The following is an 8,730-nucleotide window of genomic DNA, read 5'->3' as shown; positions in this document are numbered from 1 at the left end:
GCTGTGTAACTGTGCTCTCTGCTGTCTGCTGTGTAACTGAGCTCTCTGCTGTGTAACTGTACACTGCTGTGTAACTGAGCTCTCTGCTGTGTAACTGATCTCTCTGCTGTGTAATTGTGCTCTCTGCTGTGTAACTGTGCTCTCTGCTGTGTAACTGTGCTCTCTGCTGTGTAACTGAGCTCTCTGCTGTGTAACTGTTCTCTCTGTTGGAACCGTGACTCTGCCGGTGACAGATCTTCAGTGTGGTTGTGCTAATCATTCCCTGTTGTGTAAATGTGTTCCCAGTTGTGGAAATATGGTCCGTCTGAAGCAGAACCTTTCTGCGCCATTACTGAGACGAAATTTCAATTCCAGATTTATCAAATCTTGTCACGAAAGGTGAGTTCAGGCATCTGGATTCCCAGTCCAGCGACATAATCTTGTGTTCCTGTTATCAAAACAGTTCGTTCTTCTTAACATTCTCAATACTGTGAAGGTTCATCTAATGTTTTTTTCCCCACGCAGTTTCAATCCCTACTCAAAGAAAGACTGGGACACCGTTCATCGCATTACTGCAATCCCACGTGTCTGATTTTACAATGCTTTCTATAGAACAAATTGGCTGCATAGCTGTCAGCTGCGATGGCTGAGTGGTTAAGGCGTTGGACTCGAAATCCAATAGATTTCCCCGCGTAGGTTCGAACCATACTCGCAGCGAAATAACGGCCATATTGAAGCCATTTGTTGGAAAAATGCAGTTTTGTGTCATCATTTAATGTATTCTGATGAAATGTCATTACATTACAATCTTCTTGTGCCCTGAAGCTGTTTTTCTTATTCTGCTTTCGCTCTGAATTTTCTTATTTGTCAGGACAAGATCATCACCTCAATAACGTTCATATTAACTTCATCAGGAACCAGAATTGTGAAAATGTCTGATCACAAAGCAATGTGAAATTTATTTTTGTCACATCTTTTGCCAGAATTCATCATATGTCAGAATTTTTAATGTCTCTCATTGTGAAACTGACCAGCCGAACTGAAAGTTCTAAATAAAGCAGCGCAACAAATTGAAGGCTGGTCAACAGCCGGGAAGGGAGCAATGCTCCCCATATACCGTCACTGCTGACTCACCATGGCCCAACTATTGTTTATCTTCACTTTGCATTTGCTTGAGAAACTGTTTTTAATCATTCTTACAATGTTTATGCTATTTCACTCCAATTTAAAAATGTTCCTGAAAGTGTCAGGAACCATCCAGGAGATGGCACCAGTCCACAATACATTTATTGATGCTATTTATTTCTGATGTTCTTTGTGTAACAACAATCGCTTATTGTCACAAGTAGGCTTCAATGAACTTACTGTGAAAAGCCACATTCCGGCGCCTGTTCAGGGAGGCCGTACGGTACCATTACATAGGACTCTTACTCCGGCCTGAGACCTCAACTTGTCCTTGTGTCCAGATGCTGCCGTTTGTAACCTGCTTTGTAACCATCACTTTTATGAATTAGTCATCATTTTGTAAGTAACTTAGGTGCTAATTTCACCAGGTACCAGGTGTGTCCATAACACAGTTTGTAAACTGAAATGTACTTGTCTCATTTTTCTGGCCCGGATAACCCAGCTGTTTACTATTGTTTCTAACTGAGAACTCATGTGTTCAAAAAACATTTGTACTGAAAAAGAATGAAGGTGGATTTTAAGAAAGAAGCGCACAAATGAAGGTTATTTTGTTTATTGAATTTGAGGAGTGTCCAAATTTAAAATGCTCATGAATGAAAGTGTCTTTGCCGAACGCCTCCCGTTCAGCCAGGAGATGGCACCAGTGCACAATACATGTATTTATGCAGTTTATTTCCAATGTTAGGAATCATGACATCGGGCTCTTGCTCTGGCCTGAGAGCTTACCTTGTCTCTGTGTCCTGAGGCTGCCATCTTCACCCTGTTTAAGCAATCATAGAATACTTCTTGTGCAGAAGGAGGACATTCGGCCCATCGAGTCTGCACTGACCATCCGAAGGAGCACCCAACCTACGGCCCATACCCACGTAAACGTTTGGACTCTAAGGGCTAATTTAACATTGCCAATCCACCTAAACTGGACATCTTTGGACAGTGGAGGAAACTCACGCAGACACGGGAAGAACGTGCAAGACTGTAACCCAAGGCTGGAATTGACCCCGGGTCCCTGAGTGTTAACCACGGTGACACCCAAAAGCCGACTCTGGTGGGATTTCAATCTACCGCCTCATGGCCACGAATTGCATGTTTTTGTATTAGTCGTCATAATGTAAGCCATGATGTGGTGATGCCGGTGTTGGACTTGGGTGGGCTCAGTAAGAAGTCTTACAGCACCAGGATTAAGTCCAACAGGTTTCTTTCGATTCACCTGAGGAAGGAGCTGCGCTCCAAAAGCTAGTGATTCGAAAGAAACCTGTTGGACTTTAACCTAGTGTTGTAAGACTTCTTATCACAATGCAAATACATCAGTTGCTGATCTCATCAGGCTCCAGGAGTGTCCGTAAACTGAATGTTGCTTGTGTCATTTCACTGACAGCTGTACAAAACTATGGTAAGGCCACATTTGGAGTACTGTGTACAGTTCTGGTCGCCTCATTTTAGGAAGGATGTGGAAGCTTTGGAAAAGGTGCAAAGAAGATTTACCAGGATGTTGCCTGGAATGGAGAGTAGGTCTTACGAGGAAAGGTTGAGGGTGCTAGGCCTTTTCTCATTAGAACGGAGAAGGATGAGGGGCGACTTGATAGAGGTTTATAAGATGATCAGGGGAATAGATAGAGTAGACAGTCAGAGACTTTTTCCCCGGGTGGAACAAACCATTACAAGGGGACATAAATTCAAGGTGAAAGGTGGAAGATATAGGAGGGATATCAGAGGTAGGTTCTTTACCCAGAGAGTAGTGGGGGCATGGAATGCACTGCCTGTGGAAGTAGTTGAGTCGGAAACATTAGGGACCTTCAAGCAGCTATTGGATAGGTACATGGATTACGGTTAAATGATATAGTGTAGATTTATTTGTTCTCAAGGGCAGCACGGTAGCATTGTGGATAGCACAATTGCTTCACAGCTCCAGGGTCCCAGGTTCGATTCCGGCTTGGGTCACTGACTGTGCGCAGTCTGCACGTCCTCCCCGTGTCTGCGTGGATTTCCTCCGGGTGCTCCGGTTTCCTCCCACAATCCAAAGATGTGCAGGTTAGGTGAATTGGCCAATGATAAATTGCCCTTAATGTCCAAATTGACCTTGGTGTTGGGTGAAGGTGTTGAGTTTGAGTAGGGTGCTCTTTCCAAGAGCCGGTGCAGACTCAATTGGCCGAATGGCCTCCTTCTGCACTGTAAATTCAATGATAATCTATGATTAATCTAGGACAAAGGTTCGGCACAACATCGTGGGCCGAAGGGCCTGTTCTGTGCTGTATTTTCTATGTTCTAACCCAACTTTTCACTCTTGTCTCTATTTACGATTTGTTATTGTTTACTAATATTACTTACATTTATTATTACTGTTATTATTATTTACATTGTGTATTTATGCATGTCTTATGTTTTACATGTATGAACCGATCTGTCTGGACTGTATGTAGAACAATACTTCTCACTGTACCTCGGTCCACGTATTATGGGCCAGGGTTGAGAGAACCCCAAAGTATATCACGGAGTTCACCTGACCCACAACTTTAAACACATTTTGGTTATGGGGAGCACAAGGGCCCATTTTACAGGTGTGATGCAACAGAGATCTAAAGTATGTTTAAAACAAAAGTATTTTTATTACATGAATCCAGTTAACATTTTATAAACACACAGTAAACAGTATATCAACTACAAATCTTGACCACTCCCCAAAAGATACAGGACTCTATAGACAACCCTTGATAACTTTCCAAACAGCATCTGGCCTTTGCTTGCGAAATCCGACCAACTGTCCTGGCTTGAAACAATTCGCACCTCTTTAACCTGGGGTTACCCCTCTCTCTGGCTCTGTAAAGACTTAATTACCTGCAAATTCTTGCATTTAAAGTCTTGCATCTTTGACTTTGTCTATATAAATGTTTCTGGAACCTACCTCTCCATTCAGCTGGGGAAGGAGCAGCGCTCCGAGAGCTAGTGATTTGAAACAAACCTGTTGGACTTTAATTTGGTGTTGTAAGACTTCTTACTGTATGTGAGAAGGGATAGAATCTCCGTGGAAAAAGACCATTGGATTTGGAGTCCAACCCTTGAACTATTCGAAAACCTCAGCTCCCTAAACGCACTGTTCGACTGATTAAATTGTTGGTGTAACAATATCAGTTACAGATATTCCAGAAATTCATGTTTTTTTTAAAAAACATTGCGGTCAGTTGGGCGCAGTTGGTGAAGAAGTGCAGTATTGACTGCGGTGCATTATCTAACCAATCAGAAAAGGTACCAGCTTACACCTGACTAAAGTTAACCAGCTCCGATGCCTTTCAATTGCAGATTTATTAAATCAGTGAATTTAACTGTCACCAGAGGCCGTGTTGGGATTTATTCTCTGTCCCAAAGATTAGTTCGGGCCGCTGGTTTCCCAATCCAGTGTCATAACCTTTCACCCCAGTTAACAAAAACCGTCCATTCAGCTCATTACTAAACATCTTCCTGAGGAGATTAGAATTCCCGCCACAGAATCTTATTGAACAGATTGACACAAAAATTTTGTTCTGGATGGAGCTTCGATTGTTTATCCAGATCAAACAGAAATTGTGGATTCCTTAGGATCTAAGCAGAGTACCAAGATGAGAGACAATTGAATGAACAAAATAGCAAGAAAATAGATTCTGAGACAAGTCGGGAAATGTTTAGACGGAAACGCGGAACTTTGAGCTGAGGAAGGAAAACCAGCAATGTGATTTCGGTTTGAAACGGCCGCGGCAGGACTCGAACCTGCAGTTTTCTGATATTATCGGTAGATTCACCTTATCCGTTAGGCCACGCAGCCACCTGCTGCGCTGAGATAACTGATGTTAACATCATGTGAGAAAATACTGTGACTAGACGTGTTTCATTTCTGTGTTTTGATGATCCGCTGATTCCCAGATTCCATAAAATACAAGGGAAAGCTCCAGCTGCCGGACATGGTCATTTTCGACGTCGAAAACTCCTTTCACCCTGTGAGCCGTGAAGATTCATGGAGCAGCATCCACAAACTCGGCTGCTTCCGGACATGTGTCACATCCTCTGCCTGCTCCACAATCACATACAGTCAGTGATCCTCACCAAGTGAACCAACACAAACTCCCCTCAATAAAAACTGCAGAGAAACAAAGGGTGCGTCATTGCACCAATTCACTTTTCCATTTTCCTCACTTCAATATTGTACCTGTCACCCAGCAACTTCCCCACAGGCCTGGAGAAAATCAAAGGAAGGACAGGAAATTGTTCACACTCCAACCATCTTCATTGGAAAGACAAACTCGATCTTCAGTCATTGAGCTCTCGGCTGTAGGTAATGTTTGTGTGGGTGCTGACTCAGAAACTTAGCCCAGGTCACTGCAGTTATGGATTTGATATCATTTGCGCTGGGAGTTTCTGATAGTGCATCGTGTGTCAGGATGGCCGAGCGGTTCTAAGTTCGCAGTTCAGGTCACAGTCTCCTCTGGAGGCGAGGATTGAAATCCCACCCCTGACATTGACTGTTCCTCCGCGAGGGTCCATCCAACCCGGCGGGATCTCTCACCTGGAAACACAAGGGGAGCAGATACAGAGAAACAGCGACCACCTGCAAGTTCCACTCCGAGACACACACCATCCTGGGAAATATATCACCCTTTCTGTGGCTGGTTCACAATCCCGGAATTCCCTCCCTAACAGCACTGTGTGTGTACATACACCACATGGACTTGCAGCGGCTCAAGAATCACGTCACCGCCAAATTCTTAAGGGTAATTAATTTTGGACAATAATTGTTGACGGATTCAGCGACACTCACATCCCGTCAAATATTTTAAAAAATATTTTGGAAACCGAGTCCCCTGAACTCAGCTCAGAAAGTTCACAAATCACAAAGCAAATTACTTCAAATGCTGAAAATCATAAATAATAAACACAGGAAATGCTGGAAATGCTCAGAATTAAACAGCATCTGTGGGGAGAAAACTGGAAGCAGCGTTCCAGCTCTGTGATTGGATCATTTCCTTCTCCCTCAGTGTGAAATCCTGGACTCAGCTGATAAACAGCAAGATGCGAATCACCAGTCATCAGTATCAGAAACAATGAACCTTTAGGATAGCGAGGCCGAGCGGTCTGAGGAGATGGGTTTAGGTTTCAGTCTCTCCGAGGATGCGGGTGGAAATCCAACCGCTGCCAACATTTGTAGGAAAAGCGGCTAAGGTGGGAAATGGAAATAAAAGTGAACGATGTTGCAAAGCATTTGCTCTTATCCCAAAAGATCTTTCCGTTACTGACATTGTTGTGTCCTGTGTAAGCCGAGCTGAACTGATTTGGTGCCGCTTGTTCTCACCTTGCAGGCCGTCAGTCTCCGTATTCCAGGGACCATTTATGACATCATCAAAAACGCCCTCCCCTGCTCTCCCCATTCACCAGACTGAAGGGACAATCCCCTCCGCGACCGCTGCTCCACCGCCAATATCCGCTCACTTTCTATCTGCACCTTTCTTTGCAAGTGCAGGAGATGCAACTCCTGCCTTTTTACCCCCTCCCTCCTCATTATCCAAGGGCCCAAAACACACATCCCAAGTGAACCAGTGAGACACTTGTGCTTTTCAGTTTAATCTCCTGTATCATAGATTATCATAGAATTTACAGTGCAGAAGGAGGCCATTCGCCCCCATCGGTATTTGCTGCCACAATTTGGTCTCATCTACTTCAACAGGTCAGATAACAGACTGTGACCGCTTTGATAAATCTCTGTTCAATCCACAATCATGAATTTGAGTTTCCTGCCACTTGTCATTTCAATTCTCCACCTCTCCCACTCTGACCTTTCTGTCGTTGGTCATCCGTGTTCCAATGGAGATTAACGGGAACTCGAGTAAAACCACCTCAACATTTAAGTAGCCACCCACAGAACTCCGTCCTCAACATCGAGCTCAGTAATTTTAGATTATGCTTTGTTTGGTGTGTTTCTTGCCCGTCCCTTTTTTTTGTTGCTTCTAATTGCATTCATTCATTTTGCACTTGGACGGCGGAGAGACAGCTGGAGATTTTTCTAGAATGAATTGTAGAGCTCAAGGCTCAGACAGCTGAAGACGCGGCCGCCATTGATGGGACAATGAAAAGTGCAAATGACAAGAGGACAAGGAAAGAGAAAGGTCTGGGAATGGAACCGGAACTCCAGTGAGAAATCTCCCCCGAACCACCAATGTTCACACGGCCGCTCATTCCACGTGTCCAGTCGGAAACCTGTCTGAAGGAACATGCAGTCTGACAGAGCGCCTGTGATAATCCTCCACTGTCTGATCTAAAGCTGCAACATGAGCTGTTCATCACAGCTGTGATAAACGTGTTGGTGTGAGCATTCAGTGGTGTCGATTCACATCATCCTTGTTTGGAGCTGCCTGTGAGGAACAAACTGCCCGCTGATATATCTGCCCGGTTTGCAATCTGTCTGAGGAGGGAACAGACTGACTCTGATCAGCAGCTTTCAAAGATTTTATTTTAGTCCAGAATGGGTTTTCTGATGGGAAAGGGGAGAGTGACTGGAGTCGCCTTTCAGAAGGAAGTTCGGGGCGGCAGTTTCACTGACCTGGAGACATTGTTGCTGATTTATTTAAACCTTGCCTAAAAACCGACTCTGGTGGGACTCGAACCCACAACCTTTGAATATCTCATCACGTCAGCGACTCGAAGCCCAACGCGCTATCCGTTGCGCCACAGAGCCACACCTGCAACGCTTTCCCATCCCCATATGAGGATTTCTGTAGTTGTCCAACAGGCAGTTCAAAAGTTCAGTAATTCGCACAGTGACGACATTTCAAAACTACTTCATTGTCTGGGAATGTTTTGGGCCGCCCTGTGGTTGTGAAAAGCGAGACAGAAATTCTAGTAAAACTCCGAAAGGACACAGCCAGGTTGGTGCAAAGGGAGGACATGTAGCAGACAAGGAATGAGGCGATTTATTTTTGTCGGAAGAACAGAAGTAGACAATATAAAATCAAGTGTCTATTTACAAAAAAGAGTGCAGGAACAGCGGGACATGTGTCCAAATCATTGAAGGTGACAGAGCAGGCTGTAAGAGTCGTTTATAAATCAAACAGTGTCATGACTTTATTAATAGCGGCACAGAGTACAAGATGACAGAGGGGTCATCTCTCCCTTTTCAGCTCCTGACTGCAGAGGCTTTTCTTGTGAAACCGTTTATTGGAAAACCTCTTTCCCTGGAGGGAGGCGGGAGTTTGGAACTCGCTGCCTGAAAGGTTGGTGGAGCAGAGCCCCTCATAATATCTAAGAAGTGTTTAGATGGGCATTTGCGATCCCAGGGCACACGAGGCGATGATCCAAGTGCTGGGGAATGGGATGAGAATGGTTCGGTGGTTGTTTCTGACTGGCACAGATGCGATGGGCTGAAGGGCCATTTCTCTGCTGTCTGATTCGATGACTTTATGAATGAAATGCAACATGTGTTTGCAGCTGTCTCTGTTTATATCCTGTTGTATTCACAGGAACAAACAAACTGGGCTGGTCGTTGAGCACCTCGAGACTGTTCTGCCCTACATTTAGATTGAGTAAGGGCTCCGTGTATTTTAACTCCAG

The 8,730-nt window shown here is 44.5% G+C and overlaps 2 non-coding genes across 2 annotated transcripts; one reads left to right on the top strand and one right to left on the bottom strand.

Annotated features, from left to right (window-relative positions):
• Window positions 1-615: 615 nt before the first annotated feature.
• On the top strand, window positions 616-696 carry trnas-cga (transfer RNA serine (anticodon CGA)). Its single transcript has one exon. It is a non-coding gene; the product is annotated as a tRNA-Ser (tRNA).
• A 7,070-nt stretch (window positions 697-7,766) lies between these two features.
• On the bottom strand, window positions 7,767-7,858 carry trnar-ucg (transfer RNA arginine (anticodon UCG)). The gene is given in 2 exon segments: window positions 7,767-7,802; window positions 7,822-7,858. It is a non-coding gene; the product is annotated as a tRNA-Arg (tRNA).
• Between the last annotated feature and the right edge of the window lie 872 nt (window positions 7,859-8,730).

The sequence above is a fragment of the Scyliorhinus torazame genome, chromosome 24 (assembly GCF_047496885.1).
Source record: "Scyliorhinus torazame isolate Kashiwa2021f chromosome 24, sScyTor2.1, whole genome shotgun sequence".
NCBI classification, from domain to species: domain Eukaryota; kingdom Metazoa; phylum Chordata; class Chondrichthyes; order Carcharhiniformes; family Scyliorhinidae; genus Scyliorhinus; species Scyliorhinus torazame.
This window is presented reverse-complemented; position numbering and strand designations above follow the sequence as displayed.